The sequence below is a fragment of the Leucoraja erinacea genome, chromosome 11 (genome assembly GCF_028641065.1).
Source record: "Leucoraja erinacea ecotype New England chromosome 11, Leri_hhj_1, whole genome shotgun sequence".
In the NCBI taxonomy this organism is placed as follows: domain Eukaryota; kingdom Metazoa; phylum Chordata; class Chondrichthyes; order Rajiformes; family Rajidae; genus Leucoraja; species Leucoraja erinaceus.
The window spans coordinates 26,535,486-26,557,008 of record NC_073387.1 but is presented as its reverse complement, the minus strand read 5'-3'; positions in this window follow the sequence as shown (position 1 = coordinate 26,557,008).

The window sequence follows — 21,523 nt, the reverse complement described above, 5'->3', positions numbered from 1 at the left end:
ACCTCTTAAAACAATATCTGCTAGTGTCCTTGCTCCCAAAAGTTACATTTAAATTTTTAGCTGACACTGGACTCTCAGCATGCTCAGCTACTCTCTAAAACATGGTGACATTTGCATCTCAGAAGGGTCCCTTGTGTGCAGACACCCACTGTGAAGGCTGAACTCAGCTTCTCTTAGCAGTTCCCACTGGGGGACTGCAACATTTCCTCATTTGACAGCAAACTCCTGATCTACATATTGCAAAGGCTGATGCGAAGGTCAAGATGTACATAAATGAAAAGTGATCATGAAGACTAGCAATCACCTAGAAATCAATTTAAGTTGAGTTTATTTTCACATGCAAGAGTACGGTGAAGTACAGGTGAAATGAAAATCGTGCTTTTACATAAATTACACATAAATACTACGATTAGGTTCAGGTTTATTATTGTGACATGTTCTGAGGTGCAGTGAAAATCTTTGTTTTGAATGCTGTCCATCCAGATCAGATATCCCCTGCATAAATACAATTAAATCAAACTCAAATAAAATAGAGCAATTGGGAAGATGTATAGTTCTCAGCATTGTAGCACATCCATTCCATAGACAAAGTCGAATGTCCCAATGGAGAGAGGTGAATTAGACAGTAGTTTATAGAAGAACCATTCAGAGGCCTGATAGAGAGGAAGAAGCTGTTTCTGAGTTTGATAGTGTGTGCTTTCAAGCTTCTGTACACTGTGCCGTGTAAGAGCAGGAAGAAATTATTGGGGTGTTGCGAAAATAAACAGAGAAAGTGTGCCAAGATATAAGTGTAAAAATCCACAATTGCAAAATCAAGTTGATGGTAGTGTGATAGTTAATCTGTAGTTTCCATTGCCATTAGAGAAAATAGAGAGTCAATATAAAGTATCTTCAGGCTGGAAGGATGGAACTAGTGTTCTGGCCCTACAATCAGTTCTTGACATTGAATTATCTAAAGGATTTGCCAGAGGGGTATTCAAGGAATCGACGTTTGCCATTGCAATGAAAATAGATGGAAGGCATGTTGGAATGGTGGAGACTACAACTTTGCATGAGTTACAGATAGGTTGATTGAGTGGATTAAAGTTTGGCTAGTGATGCCCAATGACTTGGACTCTTACACAACATTATGCAAAGTCATGCATTTTGTCCCAGAGTCAAATTTTCTATGTTTCTTACTTTTTTAAGAAGAATCAAAAGTAGACGATAAAGTGGAACGCTTTTAAAAGTGTGATGACAAGAGGTTGGGGGAGGCATGTTTCTTAGAGTGAAAAGCAAGGCAGGTGAGTAATGAAGCTTGGATGAATGAAGAAATTGAGGCTTTGTCAGGAGAAAGGAGGCATGACACTGGTATCGGCAGCTGGGGTCAAGTGTATCCCTGGAGGAGTTTTGAGAACTGAGGAGCATACTTAAGAAGGAAATCAGGAGGGTATAAAGGGTACAGAAGTTGAAATGCTGTATTACAGTTGCACAATACATTGGTGAGGCCGCATTAGGAGTATTTTGTTCAGCTTGGTAACCCTGCTATAGGAAGGGTGTTGTTAAGCTGGAAAAAGTGCAGAGAAGGTTTATGAGAATGTTGCCAGGACTTGAGGGTCTGAGCTATAAGGAGGTGTTGGGCAGGCTTGGATTGTATTCCTTGGAACGTATGAGGATGAGGGGTGATCTTATAGTGGTGTACAAGATCATGAGAGGAATAGGTAGCACAAATGCACAGAGACTTTTACCCAGAGTAGGAGAATCAAGAAACAGGGGATGTAGGTTTAACATGAGATGAGGTGAAAGATTTAATGGGAACTTGAGGGGTAACCTTTTCACACAGTTATATGGAACGAGTTGCCAGAGGAGATAATTGAGACAGCTATGATCATAACAGTTAAAGGAAATTTGGACAGGTACACAACAAGGTGTAAACGGGTATGGGTCAAATGCGGGCAGGTGGGACTAGTGTGGATGGGGCATCTTGATTCCATGCTGTATGACTAATATTTACCTGGCAATCAATAAAGGACAGTTCATCAGGACCAGAGTTTGAAGAGTTAACAGAACACTGAGACAAAGGAATAGGCAAGAATAAGAAATGCAGCAAGATCATGTACGCAATTTGTTGGTCAGGGCAGGTTCTACATGTTAGATTTCGCAAAGCAGTGAGGATCAATTGAGCAGCTGGGCAATTCTTAACTTGGCAAGAGGCAATAAATGTGAATGTACAGTAATAAACATATCCACGACCAATTGTCCCCAAAAGGGCCCTATGGACGTATTGTTTGTATTAATTATGTTAGTCAAAAAACCTTGTTTCCCTGCATGTACTTAAATAAACTGTTTGTATCTGTTTAGTGTCGACTCTAATTTATCAGTGTCCATATAGTTCAATGACCAACGTTGTTAAAACAGATCACTGGGGCATTATCAAATACCTGTTCATGGGGATGTGTGCATGTAACATTACACATTTTAAAAGTACTGCATTCGTTCCAAAGACCTGAAAGGATCAAGGAAATGCTTCTTAATGGGTTTCCACTTTCCTTTTCAATCTATTGCCTTCTATTTTCTACTCTGATTAAATTATTTGCAGTCAGATGCACCTGATCAGTGCCTAATACCCATGAATAAATTTGCTACATATGCTCATGTGATTGTGTGCAAGGCACATGGCACATGGGCTAATTGTATTCAATATGTAACCCACGGCACTCAATAAAATACATCTAAACTTTTATTCAAATCAAATCCCTGTGGTACCACAGTATATCAGTACAACATTTCCTTTGCCCCGTTCCTTTTGCAAGCAGTACAGTTATTTAACAAGTAATGGATAACTTTAGATTGTAGTGCTAGATTCACTAGGAACTGGATGAAATGTGCAGGACCTAATTTCCCAATAGATTTTTCAAGGACATCAAAGCGGAGCACTTCAGTTCATCTGACTGGATATCATTCAGTCGAAGTCCCAGAGCTCCACAGGCTTGGCCAGAGATTTCCAATTATACTGCTCTCCAGTTCTCATAAAATTCTTCCATAGTTTAATCTTCTTCAGGACACATGTTTGTACAAGTAATCACGTACACTTAAAATCTGATGCCAAGAAATTGGATTTGACCCAGGTTTGGTGTGCTAAAATGTGTAAAAATGAACTGCAGATGCTGGTTTAAACCAAAGATAGACACAAAAACCTGGTGTAACTCAGCGGGAAAGGCAGCATCACTGGAGAGAAGGAATGGGTGAAGTTTCGGGTCGAGATCCATCGTCAGACTTAGTCTGAAGAAGGGTCTCGACCCAAAAGGTCACCCGTGCCTTCTCTCCAGAGATGCTGCCTGTCCCGCTGAGTTACTCCAACTTTTTGTGTCTATCTATGGTGTGCTACAATATGGTCTGTTTATCACTAAAGGCAAATAGCAGAATGGGTAACGTCTATTGTAAAAATACATTAGTGATATTTACACCATTCAGTAATAAACACTGAAGGAGAACCTGTGCCATTCCTGATAGAACCACACCAAATTTGGATAAAGATGGGTATGAGTCCTTAAAGGCACACACCATATCATAGACAAAGTAGCATGACATGCTGCTATGGATGACATGGAGGAGACAACAGAGGAAAAGATAGCACCCGCATTCACAAATAAATGTAGTTTAGTTTAGTTTATAGATACAGTGCGGAAACGGCCTCTACGGCCCACCGAGTTCGCGATGACCAATAATCCCTGCACACTAACCCTCTCCTACACTCACTAAGGACAATTTACATTTATAGCAAGCCAATTAGCCTACAAACCTGTACGTCTTTGGAGTGTGGGAGGAAACCAAAGATCTTGGTATTGATGCACTGTAGGGCAACAACTCTACCACTGCACCACCATGCCACCCACTAATGTGCATGTCCTGTATCAATATGATCCTTGCCAGGTGGAAGATTGCGTGCACGCGGGTGATTAAGCACAATCAAGAGCTTAATAGGAGCTGGCTTCAGTAGCCTCCCACAAGAATAAGATACTCCACATATTCTCCCTGTTTTCTGATGCCTTTACTAAACCCATTCGTTAACTCAGAAAAAAAGACCAATTACCCACGAAGAGATGCCATGAGACTGAGTGGGAAAGAGATGTACAGTGCACATAAATGTCCTCCCTACTCTATCATGCTAACAACATCTTAAGTTGTTCTCTAAATCTACCCCTCCCCCAAATTCTCCCACCCCCAGCCACTGCCCCATCTTTCTCTACCAAGTCTCTCCCAACACATGTTCACATCTTTGTAAAGCACCTTGGTCTATTTTAAGTAAAAGGGGCAATGTGCGCTCTTAAGTCAACTTTTATCTGATTTATGAGTAGAGGCTGTTAAGTGACAATGAACATGGTGATCTATAGAAATCTTCAAGGATAGCCAGGCTTAATCATGTTGAATAGATACAATTGCAGGAAAATGCTGACGTCATAATTCTAACGTGAACACAAATAGAGTTTAAATTAAGGTTTCTAAAATCAACTGCATGATGTTTATAAATTATCTGCAACTGCAATCTTTTTGTCTCCTTTATCGAAAATCTTTGCTTGAAAAGGGGTTAAAACTATTGTACATGTTAAAATTATTTGCATAAATCCATTTAAAGCGGAATTAAGCAGTTGTTTGAGAGAATGGCTGTTAAAGGACATAGCAAGTGCACCAGAGAGCTGAATTAGAAGTAGCTGAAAGGATGAATGCCAGTATGGATTTGATGGGCCCAAGGATTTGTTTCTGTGCTGCAATGTTCCCCTAAGATAAAGTTGTTGCTGGTTGCAGTCAAAATGAGAATTAAAAAAAGATTAGCAGTTCAGCCACAAGGGACAATTGAACTTCAACAAGGTAATAAATCATGCTTTAGGCATTTAAATTATTTTATATGTATTTATGGGACATTTTACATAAAAGTGTACTTTTATAATGGTACCGGTTTTATTGTGCAATTTAAATATTTATTTCTAATATAACTTTTATCTCCTCCAGTGGATCTCCTATACCCGAAGGGATGGCAAATTATGAGCCGGAACTCCTTCATATGATTAACTGCAGCAGATCCCCCATAAATTCAGGGGATTCAAATTCCTTGACAACATCCCCATAGTCAGAGTTACTTATGTAATAATCTCCAGTACTCCCCGCTACTGAGCGGGAGATAAAATAACACAACCTTGAACCAAGTGTTGCTTCCCCTCTTCTGTGCGGGAGATATTGTAACGCAAACCTAAGCCAGGTATTGCTTCCCCTCTTCTGACCGGGAGATATATAACACAACCCTGAGACAGGTGTTGCTTGCACAGGCATCTGACAGCAGCATCCTGTAAGTGTCTCCTGAGCCAGGAGCACAATTCTATTATATACATACTGGGTAGATCGTGGCTGCTAATGACTCCGAGTCCAGGCTTGCTCCCTTCTGGAGCCTCAATGGAGTCTAGAGGGGAGGAATATAACGCAACCCTGAGCCAGGTGTTGCTTCCTTCAGGCATCTGCTGGCTCCCTTTGAGCCTCAACCAGTCGCCTGCTCCCTTGGAGCCCCAAAACCTGCTCCCTCTCGGAGCCTCAATGGCTGAGCCACCGGCCGAGCCATCAGCCTAATGAATGAAGCTGCCTGCTTCCTTTTTTAAAATTATTATTATCATAATAATTTTTATTTTTTTTAAATGTATTTATTTAAGAGCCTCCACGGCGGTTGTTCCGGCCGAGCCGTCAAGTAGAGATATTGGCAATCTGCTTTATGGGCTGAGCCTTTACAGAGGAATTCCAGAAATTGGCATGAGCAATATGGTACCCTACTTAATTTAGGGCATATCACACCAAGTACCAGACTTTTAATTTATTATTTACACAAGTAATATAAACTACACAGTTGTACATGGTACACATTGATCACAGTAAAGCCATCATGTTTTAATAGCGTACATAAAAAAAGTATGCTAAGCTGTCATTTCAAAAAAATTCATACAACGGAGGCTATTTGTGTAGGTCAGTTGTGCCTATACTTACACTTTGAAAGCAGGATCTCCAAATGAATCACACTAATTTATTCTTCTTTTGTTTATCCCAATGAAGCATGTTTCCATTTCCTCTTTGAAAGTTCATGTTGAATCTATTTCCCCACCCTTAGGTTTGCAGACCATAGGTAGATTACTGCATATTTGTGCTCTTACAGTTTACCTGAATATTTGACAATTATCTTAAATTTTCTTGTCCAAGTCATAAGAAATATTTCAGATATGCAATGGAAACTGTTGCTCCCTATCTTCTGTGGTCTTTTTCATTGTATCTTTCTTGGAATCTACGGAGCTGATTTTTCCAGACATGAAATTGAAAAGCACCTGCCACGCTCCAAAGATTGTTCAATAGCAATAATTAACCACTAATTTAAATTAAAATCAATAGGATAGTTTATGGATGAAAATTTCATACGGGAGGAAGACTTCACTGCCCAACTCAAATCACATTTGAGCATTAATAACATAAAGATTAGTACCAAAAAAAGCAGCAGTTCGTGACAGTTTGTTTGCTCGTGTGTCAGACGATGTAGTTCGCTGTTGGCTTCTGTCGTCGTCCAACATGTTGACAGAATTGTCGCCCGACGCGTCAGAGTGCATCGCGTCGTAGCTTCCAGTGATCTCTACGAGGAGGCTTCTGTCATGATCCGCATCGTGATAGTGATAGTGATATTTCAGGATTCACTAGAGTCAGAAGTGGTCCCAGATGATTGGAAAATTTCCCTGCTGCTCAAAAAGGGATTAAGGCAGAATAGTGAGAACTATAGGCTGGTTAGTCTGATTGGTTGGTAAGATTTTAGAGTCCATTATAAAGGATGTACTTAGAAGATTCTTACGGAGTACTCAGCCATTACGGAATTACTTAGAAATTCAAGATAAAATAGGGCGAAGTCAACATGGCTTGTGAAGGGAAGGCCTTAATGGGCTGTCCCACTTTGGCGACCTAAGCTGAGAGTTTAAAAGAGTTTGCCCTGGACAAAAACTCACAGCATGGTCGACACGAGGTCCTAGGAGGTCATATGAAGTGGCTGGAACTCTCCTTCATGCTCGAGGGAGGTTCCCGCCTACTCGCGGCCTCAGCTATGTCGCGGAAAATGTTTCAGCAGATTGAAAAATTTTCTGTGTGTAAATTTGGTCGGCATGGGTCTTTTTCACTCGTAGTGCAGTGGAGTGTGGTCACTATTTACTTATAGGCAGCCGTGGGCAATCTCCTTCACTGACCGGCCATTTTGATTGGCTCATTGGAGTTTCACAACCTAGGAGAGACCTACCGGTAGGTAAAATGCCCGCTAACTTTATTAAACTTCTTAAAAGTGTCTCCACTCCTTCTCCCCCTCTTCTCTCCCCATCTCCTCCCCTTCTCCTCCCCATCTATCCCCCTTCTGTCTCCCTTCTCTCCCCTTCTCTCACCCCCCATCCCCCCTCTCTAAAGGACTTGCGGTACTCTGTGGCAGCTGTTTACCTTCCTCTTCATTGCGCAGACAGCGCTCCTCCGCTGTCCCTGGTCCCCACCTTCGCGATGTGTTTATGTGCGTGTGCGGTGGTAGATCCAGCTTGCGGTTTCAACGCCGCTGGTCGATCCAGCTCAAGGCTTTCCAGGTGAGTGCCCTCAAGCTTGAAGGTCGAAGGCATTCTTCTGGACTTGCGGATTAGGTCGCCCAAGTGGGACAGGCCCTTCACAAATTTGCTAGAATTATTTGAAAAAGTAAATAGCAGGACAGACAAAGGAGAGTAATAGATGTCGCTTACTTGGATTTTCAGAAAGCCTTTGATAAGATACCACACTTAGGAAGCTGCTTAGGAAGGTGAGAAGCCACAATATCAAAGGGCAGATTTTCTTAGGCCTCCTTCGGTCATGGCTGACCATGGGTGTCTCCAGGGTGTTATTCCCTATATGTATGACGCCTGTGCGTGACTTTGTTTTATGTGGAGAGACTGGTGCACAGACAGCCACCCCACGATCCTTGAACAGATCTGGGTCAGAATCCAGTGGCATGGAGTCCAAGGCGACCAGAGACCCTTTTCTGCTGCAGCCTTCATCGCCTTCCCAGCCATTGTGACGCTCCACTGAGGTCAGCCATCATCCTCCGCCTGTTCCACCGTTGAGGTCTTGGTTGGATTGCTCTATGTCAGAGACCTCCTCCTCGAACTGACCGCCATGTGTGGCCGTACCAGGAGCATAGCTCCAGATGGTATCGCTCTCAGGATCTCAGGTCCACACAAGCTTCTCCACCACTAGGTGACAATTCATGGAGATAAGGGCAGATACTAGCATGGATACTAGGTTGACTGGATGGCAAAGACAAAGAATGGCAATAAAGGGGGCGTTTTCTGGTTGGCTGCCAGTGACTAGTGGAGCTCCGCAAGGGTCGATGCTGGGGCTGCTACTCTTCACGTTGTATATTAATAATTTGGACAAGGGGATTGAAGTCTTTGTGGCAAAGCTTGTGAATGATAAGAAAATAGTTGGAGGGGTAGGTTGTGTAGAGAAAGCAAGCAGAAGGACTTGTCCAGGTTGGGAGAGTGGGCAGAGAAGTGGCAGATGGAATATAGTGTAGTAAAGTGTGGAATCATGCACTGTGGTAGTAGATTGGGTGAGATCCAGAAATCGGAGGTGCAGGAGTTGGGAGTTCTGGTGCAGCAGTTAATCTGCAAGTTGAATTGAAGTAAAGAAAGCAAACTCAATGCTAGCATTTATTTCAAGAGGGGTTGTATACAAAAACAGGGATGTAATGTTGAGGCTCTATAAGATGCTGGAAAGGCCGCATTTGGATTATTGTGAGCAATTTTCGGCACCACATCTCAGGAAGGATGTGCTGGTTCTGGAGATGGTCCAGAGGAGGTTTACAAGAATGATCCCAGGAATGGGTAGGCTGGCCTATGCTGAGCGTTTGACGGCACTGGGTTTGTACTCGCTGGAGTTTAGAAGAATGAGGGGGAACCTCATTGAAACATACAGAATAGTGAAAGGCTTGTATAGAGTGGGTGTGGAGAGGATGTTTCCAATAGTGGGAGAGTCTAGCACTAGAGGTCATAGCCTCAGAATTAAAATACGTTCTTTTTGGAAGGAGATGAGGAGAAATTTATTTCGTCAGAGAGTGGTGAATCTGTGGAATTCTTTGCCACAGAAGGCTGTGGAGGCCAAGTCAGTGGATATTTTTAAGGCAGAGGTAGATAGATTCTTGATTAGTAGAGGTGTCAGAGGTTATGGGGAGAAGGCAGGAAAATGGGGTTAGGAGGGAGAGATGGATCAGCCATGATTGAATGGCAGAGTAGACTTGATGGGTCAAATGGCCTATTCTATAATGATTTATGAATATAAGACTGAAGACAAAATTACATACATTTGTGCCCTTCCTTTATCATATGAAAACTGCTCTTCAAATATATTTGCCTTTATGACCTAACTTTGAAGAAAAATCACACATTTGATAAATTTAATAAATGAAAATCACATAAATATAATTCAAATCATCAATTTTCCATGAAAATCACTTCAAATTAAATTGCAAAAAAATTATATTATTCCTTGTTAAGATGTAGTCACATATGGATTTCTATGAACAATTTCAAGAGGCAGGGTCATATTTAATCCTAAACTAACAGTATCAGTGACTGAAAATGACAATATAAAATCTTAATGAATGTAGACTGGAAACAGATGAACACTAAGCAAGTGACTATAACATTGTTAAGTATCTCCAGTTGAGAGTTGTGACACAAAGAAGCTTATTTTTATGAAGGAATAAACATCCAACAGAAAAATCGTTGGAGACAATATAAGCATCAAAGGAGCTTGTTGTTTCATTGTGAGTTGATAGAGTAAACACAATCTGCAGTCACTACACTGGATTAAAATAAAAGGCAATAGGATGAACTTCTGAAGTAGAGTACAACATAGTGGAAAATATATGGTGTTTTTAGTTCTACTGACAGGAAATACATTTCTACATTGAGTTTTTACACAAACGTATCTCAGAAGTATTGCATTTTCAAGATTAGAGAGAACCTAAGATGACTGATACAAGGATTTCTAAAATTTATATAAAGCAGTATCGTTAATCCCCTTTTTGTTTTATTTGGCAGCTTTTACTACTTTTTCATTGTTGAGCATTTGTTTTCATTTACCTTTTGTTCCTTCAGAAGCTGAGAAGAGAATGGGTGAGTGGGCATTTTGAGAGGAGTGAAATTAAATTTGAAAAATCGGTAGGAGAGCAGAGCTGTTTTTTATTATTGAATAGGTGGGACATTTAACTAAGCAGAAATTTCTTTATGTATATGGCGTGCACAGCCTAAAGTTGTTCGACAACTTGTTCTGTTTGATCTTCTGTTTGTGCACGGCAGCTTGATTGCATTTGTCGAAACAGGGTGGACCAAGTGAAGGTTACAATCTCCCACCCCAGCAGGCATTCAATTGGAGGAAGAGACCCAGCAGCCAATAAATGAAAGGGAAGATGCAGAACTGTGAGAGACGTTTCTACCTTCAAAATTCAAGGAGAGAGTGTGGGTGTGCAGCCATTTCAAGAGGAGAAAAAATAATTTTGAAAAATTGATGGGAGTATAGAGAGCTGTTTTATGATTGAATCAGTGGGACATTTAAAGAAGCAGGAGTTTGTTTGGCTGTGGATGAGACACAGCAGCCAATAAAAGGAAGGAAGTGTTTAGTGGACTGGCCTATTGGTAGTGGTTGTGTTGAGGACAAGTTCAGAACTGAGGCTTTGGCTTTGGCTTGAGGCTTCATTGTGAGAGAGAGGAGAATGGTAACAGGTCTGTTATGAAAATGGTATGGTCTCTTCTAATGGGTAATTCATCCTAGGTTTTTAGTATTGTAGAGATGCCAGGTTGGACAGTAGAATACTCATCCTACAGAATGTTTGAACATTTGAAATATTGCTTGCATTTGGGGTCTTCCTTTGCATGAAGAATGTGAAGGTTTTGGAAAGGGCACAGAGGAGGTTTACGAGAATGTTGCCTGGATTGGGGCTATTTACTACAGGGAGAGGTTAGACAGATGGAGTGTTTTCTCTGGAAGGTTTTGGGGAGACCTGATAGAAGTATATAAAATTATGGGAGGCATAGATGGGGTAGATAGTCAGAACCTCTTTCTCAGGATGGAAAAATCAAATACTAGAGAGCATAGCTTTAAGGTGAGAGGGCCAAAGTTTAAAGGAGATGTGCAGGGCAACATTTGTACACAGTGGGTGGTAATTGCCTGGAAAATGCTGCTGGGGTTGGTGGTCTAGTTACATACAATGGTGGCTTATAAAAGCCTATTGGATAGGCAAATTGCTATGTAGGGAATGGAGGGATATGAATTATGCACAGGTAGATAAGAGATGGTCTTGGCATTACGTGTGGCTTAGACATTGTGGGCTGAAGAGCCATGTACATGCTTGCTTTTGCAATAGGCCCAATTCTTGACTGTTAAGTGATCTTTTAGTTCCATATTTTAAAATGACAGCAAGATGGGTCAAGTGTGATACCAAAGTTGCAGATAGAAAAGTGGTGATAAAATATGATGAATGGGGTTTGAAAATAATCGTATTGATTAAAAGTAGGATTTAAAAATATGAACAGCACTCTGAGCTTCAAGTTGCCATGCTTAAATGTTATTGATGCTTCCATATACAATGACACTTGGTGCTTTTCACAAATATTAAGTTGTCCTTCAGTCAAGGAATTTGAGACTGCCTGTTCTTCATCTGGAGATGGATATACATACAACCTACAATATAAAAGCAACAGATTCAACCCATGGCTAAAATTGAATGGAGGTGAATAAGTAGTACCGAGAACACCGAATTACGCTAATATATATTTTTTTAATGACTTTCAGTCAAAATGATGAGAAGGATATTAAATTCAGTTAATTGGAAAGGGCTGCAAGAAAGAAACATTCAGAGCGCAACAGTACAAAAAATGAGAATAGATGGGCTAAAAGAGGAATTACTTTATCTGATTAATATTTCAGGACATCTCAGTGAACTTGTACAGTAATCAGCTGTTGATTTGTTACTCCTCTTGGTGTAGAGAGCCTAATAGAATAATTGAAAGAACCAAAATCATTCAAAATTAATTTAATCACTGTCTCCTATTTCCATCTGTTATTGGAGGAAATTGAAGGGTCGAAGTTTGCTACAATCTTTGCACCTCCATCAGGAATGTCAAGAGACAATACCAGGACAAACGTGTGTCCCAGTATAATCATTCAGACACCCTGCAGACTGTGGCAAAGCCTGAATACTATTCATTTCATGCATGGTTCATCAGAAGACCAACAGGGCGATGACATCCAACCTGTCAGATCCGAGTGTGTCTTTTCCTAGGATCACTGCTGCAGAAGTTGCATCATCCTTACTGCCCTGGATGGAATCCTTGGCCACATTCTTGTGATCTGCACGGGCCAACTAGAGGGAGTGTGAACAGATACCTTTAAACTCTCCCTATGCCATTCGGAGGTATCCATCTGCTTGAGATGAGATGAAGCACAGGAAGGAGATTGAGAACCTCGAAAACTGGTGCCAAGGCATCAACCTCTTCCCCAATTTCAACAAGACAAAGGAGATTGTGATTGATGGTACCAAAGTAGTGATGCTTGATAGCTGTAAGGTCTTCAGAATAAATATCTCCAGAAATCTGTCCTGGACCAGCCACATTGAAACAATGGCCATAAAACACACCAATGCTACTTAGAAGGCTTAGGAAGTTCAGCATATTGCCAACAACCCTCAGCAACTTCTACAGATGCACCATAGAAAGTATTTTATTCTGATACATTATAGCATGTTTGGGAACAGCTCCAACCAAAACTGCAAGAAATTGCAAAGAGTTGAGGACGCAGCCCAGACCATCACGCAAACCAATCTCCCTTCCATTGACTCCATCTACACTTCACACTGCCTCGGCAAGGCCACCAGCATAATCAAAGACCAGTCTCACCCCAATCACTCACTCTTCTTCCCTCTCCCATCAGGCAAGAGGTGTAAAAGTGTGAAAAAGCATACCTTCTGATTCAGGGACAGTTTCTTCCTTGCTGTTATCAGGCAACTGAACCATTCTCTCACCAACTAGAAAGCCATCCTGACCTCTCATCTACCCCATTGGAGACCTTCGAACTATCTTTAATCGGATTTTACTGGACTTTATCTTGCATTAACGTTATACCCTTTATTGTAATCATGTATAACCTTTCAATGACCAGATAGCATGCAAAGAAAAAGCTTTTCACTGTACCATTGCAATAATAAGGCTAACTAAACTACATTATTTTAATTCCTAGCTATTTGTCTGCGAATGGTTGAGGTGCTGTGCATCACATAGCTGTGGCATGGTGAGGATTTTGCAAAATCCTGACATTTAATTCCACTATTTTCTCAGAGTATGACTGGATCTTCTTAATTTTGCAGATCCAAACATGACCTATTTCTTGTCACTTTTATAACTGCCACAAAAACCCTGGACCGTCTCTAACACTGAGCAATAACATGGATTTGCGTCACATTTTTCAAAGAAGATCCATTGACTTATCCCAAGGGTAAAATAACACACACTGAACTATTCACCCTTTAAGAATTGTGAGTCCTAACCAAATGTGGCCTAATATGTCATTACTATCTATAAAACAGTCACATTGCAGTGGTTTGTCTCAACATTGTGTTAGTGAGCTTGTTGTGCTAGTTTACAGAAGTTATTCAGTGGTGTTAGTTAACAGGAATCCCATCAGTTGAGGCTGACACTTCATGCATGCAAAAACAATGAAGTAGTCAATAGTTCACAGGAGATAGCTTTAGTGAGCAAGCCACTAGAGGTGGGAGTTATCGGATCATGAAGAACGTTAGTGACTGGCAATCAGTGGAGTTGGTGGGGCGGGGGAATATTTGGAGGTATAGTCATCAAGGGGTTTGGTGGATCAGGGCCACAATTATTGATGAAGGATGGTGCTTAGTGGTCAGAAGTGGTTATCAGGTAATAGAGATAGTAATTGTTCAGGTCAGGAAATCAGCAAGATAGGGACTGTGTTGAAGTAAAATATAAGCAGACCTACCCATTTGGGTGCAAAGTAGTGGCATAGAATTGATTAGGAAGTTTTCATTAAAATGACCAAAATAATTCAAGCAATCAGACATGTAATTTAGAAGTTGGGGGTGAGTATTTGGCAAGTCATAGAAATATATAATATGGAAACAGGTCCTGTGGCAAAAATAGTCCATGCTGACGAAGATGCCCGTGTAAGTTAATCTTATTTGCCTGCATTTGGCTTATATCCTAAACTGTTCCGATTTATGAATCTGTCAAAATGACTTTTAAATGTTGTTATTGTACCTCAACCACGTCCTCTGGCAGCTTGTTCCATATATGTACCTCTCTCTGTGTGTGATAAAGTGGCCTCTCAGTTGCCCATAAAATCTTTCAAACTGTTAAACCCTTCATTCATCACAGTGCTTGCTTGGCCAAAGTCACTGTTGCTGCCTGTCTCCATCTCTGCCTCATGCCTACAGGCTGAGAAACATATCAATTCAGGTCTCACTGCACAGAAGGACCACCTCCAAGTCAAACGCTATCCTCATTTGAAATACATTGCTGTTCTTTTTAGGTCTAAATCTAAATCTCACCACCCAATAATACTGTAGGAGAAGGACCTTCACAAGAGAGACAGCAGCAAGTCAAGGGACAGACTCACCATGACCATCCAAAGGGCAGGTAAGAGCCAACAACCACCAGAAAATAATATTTCTGGTTGTTGCAGTTTATTGTGAAACTTTATGAGAGGGTGGGGGGCAATAACTACAATAGAGATAAGAACTAAATTGTAGAGGAAACATGTACATCAACATTACAAATGTAGAATTTGAAACACCTTCTAGTCATGTAATATATTATAGTTAACACGGAATATTGGGTACAGTTTCAAAGGTGCAGAAATGTCCTCGCTGTTTGCCAAATATTTTGATACGTCAAAATTAATTCCAGTTCTTCTGCACAGCATTTCAATATCACCAGTGGACGAAAAGTTAAATTATTTTATTTTAATTTGATGTAATGTAGTACACAGATCAAATTGAATTTGAATTGATAAGTAATTGAAATAGATTTATTGTATTTGCTGTAATTCCAAATAAAGCATCGTTTGCATGAGTGAAAATGAAAATCAATCATGGATCGGTGGAAAATAATCCTGTAATTCCCATGCCATCTACTGGCAAAACAAAGTTTAAGATTGGGTTATTCAAAATGCAACATCCCTCACCCTAGATATTTTATATAGAAGGTTTTCTGCTGTGGAATCATCCTACATGGTTCATCCTAAAAAAATCAAGGATTTCAGTAGAAAGTTTGTGGTCAGGCTTTTATTGAATTTTAATGAAGGTTTAACTAGAAGGTTGTAAAAGCCACTGCAGATATGTTGAATTTTCTCAGTCTCCTAAGGAAGTAAAAGCGTTATAGGCCTGTCCCACTTAGGCGATTTTTTAAGCGACTACAGGCGACTTGGTAGTCGCCACATGTTCGACGGTGGTCGCCTGGGTGTCACCTGTATGGTCGCGAGTCGTCTCCTCAGCCGTGCAAAGAGTCATAGCGTCTTTCTGGTCACCGCAAAATTTTCAACATGATGAAAATATTTCGGCAACAGTAGGTTTGACGCATACAAGCGTATCTTGACTTCTCCTGACGTAGGTGCTATGGTAGGTTGTCGCCAGATTAACGTAGGTCACCAGGATGACATAGGTTGTCGCCGGTGCTGAATTCAGTGAATTCCATTGCCGACTACCTACATCAACCAGCGACTGAATTGTCTTACCTTGTCGTGGCTTGTCGCGGGTGGACGTACGTTGTCGTCGGTGTGGTCGTAGGTGGATGTCATAATGGTCGCCGGTTGTCGGCAGCTTGCCATAGCTTGAAGTCAATTAGGAGGTAGGTTGTTGTGGACATTGTCGTAGACATTGTCGTAAGGGGGTTCAGTCGCCAGATTTTCAGCGACCTGCTACGACTATGACAGTCGCCGGCAGTCGCCAAAAAAATCGCCTAAGTGGGACAGGCCCATTAGCGTGTCTTCTTGGCTGTCGCATCAATGTGGTTGGTCCATTGACAGATCATTGATAATGTTAACGCATGGAACTTGAAGCTCTCAACCATTTCCACTTCCGCATATGCTGCCTGACGTCGAGTGTTTCAGCATTTTCTGGCTTTGTTTCAGTTTTCCAACATTTGCTTTTTTTACATTTTCATTATTTTCATCATTTTGAACTGTGACTGTGCTGTGACATGCCCCTTCTCAGTTCTCTGTTACAGGGCTCAGTTCTGCCTGGTTCAAGAATAGTAAATAGGGAAAAACTCTGGACTCTTTTCTAAGGATATAAATCTGTCCACCAACTTGCTAATACCCTCCAGTTCATGTCTAAAATGGGTGGAAGGCACCCAAGTGCAGCAGAAATGTACATCCTGTAGAAAACGTGGACACAGCTATTGGCACTATATGAGCGTTTCTCAACCAGAAACCATGGATGAACCATGAGGTACATTCCCAGGTGAAGTTCAAGTCTGCAACGTCCAAGTCAAATGATCCCGGGAGGTACAAGCAATCTGTTTACAACCTTCACATAGCCACCAATGGTGCCACGGGGGAATTCCAGACCAAGGTAGAGTCTCAGGATAACCACACAGACACCCATCAATTATAGCAAAGCTTGCTTGCTGTAACGGGCTACAAGGTGAAGTCCAGCAGTATTGCCAGCTCAACGCATCCCTCTCCAATGGACTCCATGCTTTTTATGCATGTTTTGAACAGAAGCATGATACAGGTGTGCCTATACCCACGGCCACTGTTGCAAATGTCAGATCACACCCCCTCAGAGTGAACCCATGGAAAGCAACTCACTAAGATGGAGTCTCCAACTGCTTTCTCAAAACCAGTGCAGACCAGCTTGCAGGAGGATTCATAGACATCTTTTATCTCTCACTATTCCATTCTGAGGTTCACACCTGCTTTAAGAACACTAATATCACCCGGTAGCAAAGAAAAGCAAGTTAGCGTGCTTTAATGAATGGCACCCAGTGGCTCTGACGTCCACCATCATGAAGTGCTTCGAGAGGCTGGTCATGGCACATCTTTACTCCAACCTCACAGATAGCCTTCACAATCAAGTAAGATCAAATAGAAAAAGTTGTCCTACAACTTTAAGCTGTGCACGCCATACGCAAGAAGAAGAAGAAGAAGACAGATTGCCTTGAATTGCTGCAGTTTGCAAACCATCGTAACAGGTCTCTGGCACAATTGTGACCTATCCTATGATAGGGATCTTATCAGCACATTTGTAAATGGACTGAAAGCATAATTTGGCTGCACAATTGTGAGTGTATGGGGAGTATATTAAGGGGCTGAGAATGCATCCTTGGCGGAGCACTGATGTTGAGCATCATCATGAAGAATGGTAGAACCTGGGAGAGGTGATGTGATATAGGAAGAATAAAAATAATTAGATTAATGTAGGCTAAGTATAATAGGGTGTTTGATGGTCAGTCCAGACATCATGGGCCAAAACGTCTGTTCCCATTGTGTTTATATCGATGACAAAGATTTAGAAATCAAAATATCTTGCATCTACTATGTTCCACTTGCCCAAGAAAACGCCCACCGTTATCTGCACCCAGTTTAAGAAGTATTTTATTATTACTTAACAGATTGTAAAACCCCAGCTACAATCTGGCGTACAAACCTTTAATTCTGAATATAAAACTGGGGCACGAGCTGTTTGTAATTAAGAGTGAGAAAAAATAAATACAGCAGATGTTACATTGGCAATAATTATACCAAGAGATTAACAAAATGTTGGAGCATGCCAATGGAATTAAGAAGTTTGTAAAGCTCGGCAGTAACCTTTGTTTGCTAATGCCTTAATAGAGTTGCTTTAGTTGTTGAGCAAGAGACTTAGTTTAATGAACAGAGAGCATGGTTGTGCAAGTCTGCAGCGAGGTATATGAGAGACTACTTGCTTGGGTAAGCTTGCAACACGATGGCAGATATTTCTTTTGAATCAGAAGTAATTACCAGCACTTCCATTTAAAATTCCGAGTATTGGTAGCAAATCTGCCATCATTGATAAAAATGCATTACAAATATTGATCTAAAATTATTGTTATACTTTTTCTTTAAAACTTAAAGTAAACCTGCTAGCTAGGAGCTATCCATACATCAGTAAATTGTACGTGACACATAATGAATAATTTGTCAAAGCATAGACTAGCAGTCAGGAACTGTATTTCAGCAACAATTGCAGCAACAGATCTTTGAAAAAATAATGTGCCGAAAAGATCAATTGCCTTTAACTTTAGGAGAGGAACAGTGAGTTATATAACATTTTCAATTCCTTGTAAACTGAATTTCTTTATTTCAATCATCTTGTTAAGTTAAGGGTCATGGGATTCAATATGAATAAAGATGGGCAAAGTGCTGTAATTCAGTCCATCCATAGAAATGTTATCTTTTAATTATGCATGATAGTCAAGTAACATTTTTTTTAATGAAATTTTGAATAGACAAGGCATTTATCCCATGAGTATATCCCCTTTTTCAGGGTATCTTACTCAATGAAGTAAGTTCCTCAGCTTAGAGAGGCTGAGATGATTCCATGAATCCAGCAGATATTTTTTCCCCTCTATTGAGACATGACACAAAAACAATGTCATGTGCCAAAACACAAAAAGGTTTTGTGTCACACTTCTGATCCCACAGAATGAGTCTACATTGATCTGGTAAAACTGGATGTTGGGGGGGTAATGGGAGCAACAGTGTGGAATGGAGAAGGGACAAACAATGAGAGCTGGAGAAAAGTACAGAGAATTTGAAGAGTAGATGAGAAAGAGTTGGTGAAGAGAATGGGGGGGGGGGGGGGGGGGGGGGATGATCAAGTGGGTTAAATTATGGGAACGGATCTGCCGGCTGCAGCCAGGCCGGAGTTCCTGAGCTGCGGCTGCAGGGGGCAAACATGACCCACCAATCGGTCCAGATGAGGTCGAGATCGGAGTTTCAAAGCCCCGGCCGCAAGAAGCAAAATTGACCCACCAATAGCCATTGAAATATTATTGATTGATTAACTACCTACATTCTACGGGGGCAATTTACAGAGGCCAATTAATCTACAAACTAGCATGTCTTTGCAATATAGTATGAATCTGGAGAAGCTGGAGGAAGCCCACTCAGTTCAGGGGAGAATGTGCCAAGTTTCACACCAAGATCAACCAGGATCTGGATGTCTGGGACTGAGGCAGTAGCTCTACCAGCTATGCTACTGTGAGAAATCACTCAAGAGGAAAACATTTTGATGAAAGATTAATCATGCAAAGTAGAATGACGGGTGCAACATCATCATGAACACAGAGCCTAAATAAAACAAAATATGTGGTTGTTTATTTTTTCAAAAGAGCACAATTCAATAACATATATGGTGAGACTTAAAGCTGACAGTCTGAATGGCTTTAATGGTTATTTTGCTGACTATCAGGATCGCAGTAAGGACACTCGCATTAATACACAGAGAACAGTTGGTCTTTGCTGAAAGATACACAACACTGCAGCAGCTCAACAAACACCAATAAATATGAGCAACTTATTGTTAATGTACAACAATCTATATTACTAAACTAGCATCACACAGGAGGGCTGGTCCCCAACGCAATATTCCACCTCTCCACCAATTCCAATATTGCTGGCCAGTGGGGGGGTTTCTGGAGCGCTAGTATGTGTGTTGTGGGTCAAAGGGACTGGCTTCCAGAGGGCTAGTATGGACATTGAGGTCTGAATGGATTCTTGGGCTGGCAGCTCAGTCACTCTGGCCGGGCAGCTCAGTCAGTCTGGTCGGGCAGCTCAGTCACTCAGGCTGTTGTGCACTGAAGGAGCTGGTTTCCAGAGGGCTAGTATGGACATTGTGGACTGAATGGATTTTTGGACTTGCAGTTCACTAAGTCATGGGTGGTGGGCTGGCACTTCAGTCACTTACAGCTGGTGGGCTGGCACTTCACTTACTCATGGCTGGTGGGCTGGCAGCCCAGTCACTCACAGCTGGTGGTGGCAGTTCACTCAGTCACCCCTCTTCCCTTCTCCCCCCACTCTGCTCCATGCCATTCCCCTCCCCCACACGCATTCAGTCCATCTCCCCTCAATCTCACCCCATGCACTCTTAGTGCGCACACACACACACACACAGACACACACACACACACGCACACACACACACACGCACACACAGACAGACGCATACACATACAGACGACGCGCACAGACACTTTAGAAGCAATAGAGATACTATCTGCAAGCATTTTAGAACCAATAGACATTTGTTTGCAAGCTTTAGAACCAATAGACATTTTTTTTGCAAGCTTTAGAACCAATAGACATTTTTTGTAAGCATTTTAGAACCAATAGACTTTTTTTGCAAGCATTTTAGAACCAATAGACATTTTTTTGCAAGCTTTAGAACCAATAGACATTTTTTGCAAGCATTTTAGAACCAATAAAGACACATTTTACAAGCATTGTAGAACCAAAAGAGACACTTTTTGCAAACATTTTAGAACCAATAGACACTTTTTGCAAGCATTTTAGAACCACTAAGGGCACTCAAATTTGAGTAGACATGTGTTATTCACAGCTCAGAGAAACGTGACCCTCTGCCTTCCTCCATCTTGAAGAGACTGTGAGGCACACCACTTCTGGGCTTTATAGTCCCCTCTCCCACATTTGCAAGCATTTTAGAACAATAGAGACACCAATAGAGACACTTTTTGCAAGCATTTTAAGAACCAATAGACATTTTTTTGCAAGCTTTATAACCAATAGACACACTTTTTTTGCAAGCTTTAGAACCAATATACATTTTTTGCAAGCTTTAGAACCAATAGACATTTTTTGCAAGCTTTAGAACCAATAGACATTTTTTTGTTTTTTAGAACCAATAGACATTTTTTGCAAGCATTTTAGAACCAATAGAGACATTTTTTGCAAGATTTAGAACCAATAGACACTTTTGCAAATATTTTAATACCAATAGACACTTTTTGCAAGCATTTTAGAATCACTAAGGGCACTCACATTTGAGTGGACATGTGATCAGTGCTATTTAAAGGTCTGAGAAACGTTACCCTCTGCCTTCCTCCATCTTGAAGAGTGAGTGAGGCACACCACATCCTGGTTTTATAGTCCCTCCCCCCTGCCGCCAGCGGGGGCAGCAGAGAGAATGGGGAATTTTGTAAAAACATTAATATCTCAGTCATTTTTCATCGATGGGAAAAATCCTCGGCACATATGTGGCGGATGGGGGCTGTGAGCAAGGTGGCCAACAATGACGGCCGTAGGTGGCGGCGTTCTCTCGGAAATCGCAGCACAGACGGCCAAAAGCGGTCAAGAACAGAGATTTAGTAATATAGACATTACTAAAAGTCTGATCTTGACCACTTCCTGTTGTTCTGTATATTAATTTAGAAAAAACGCTGCCACTTACGGCTGTGATTTTTGGCCA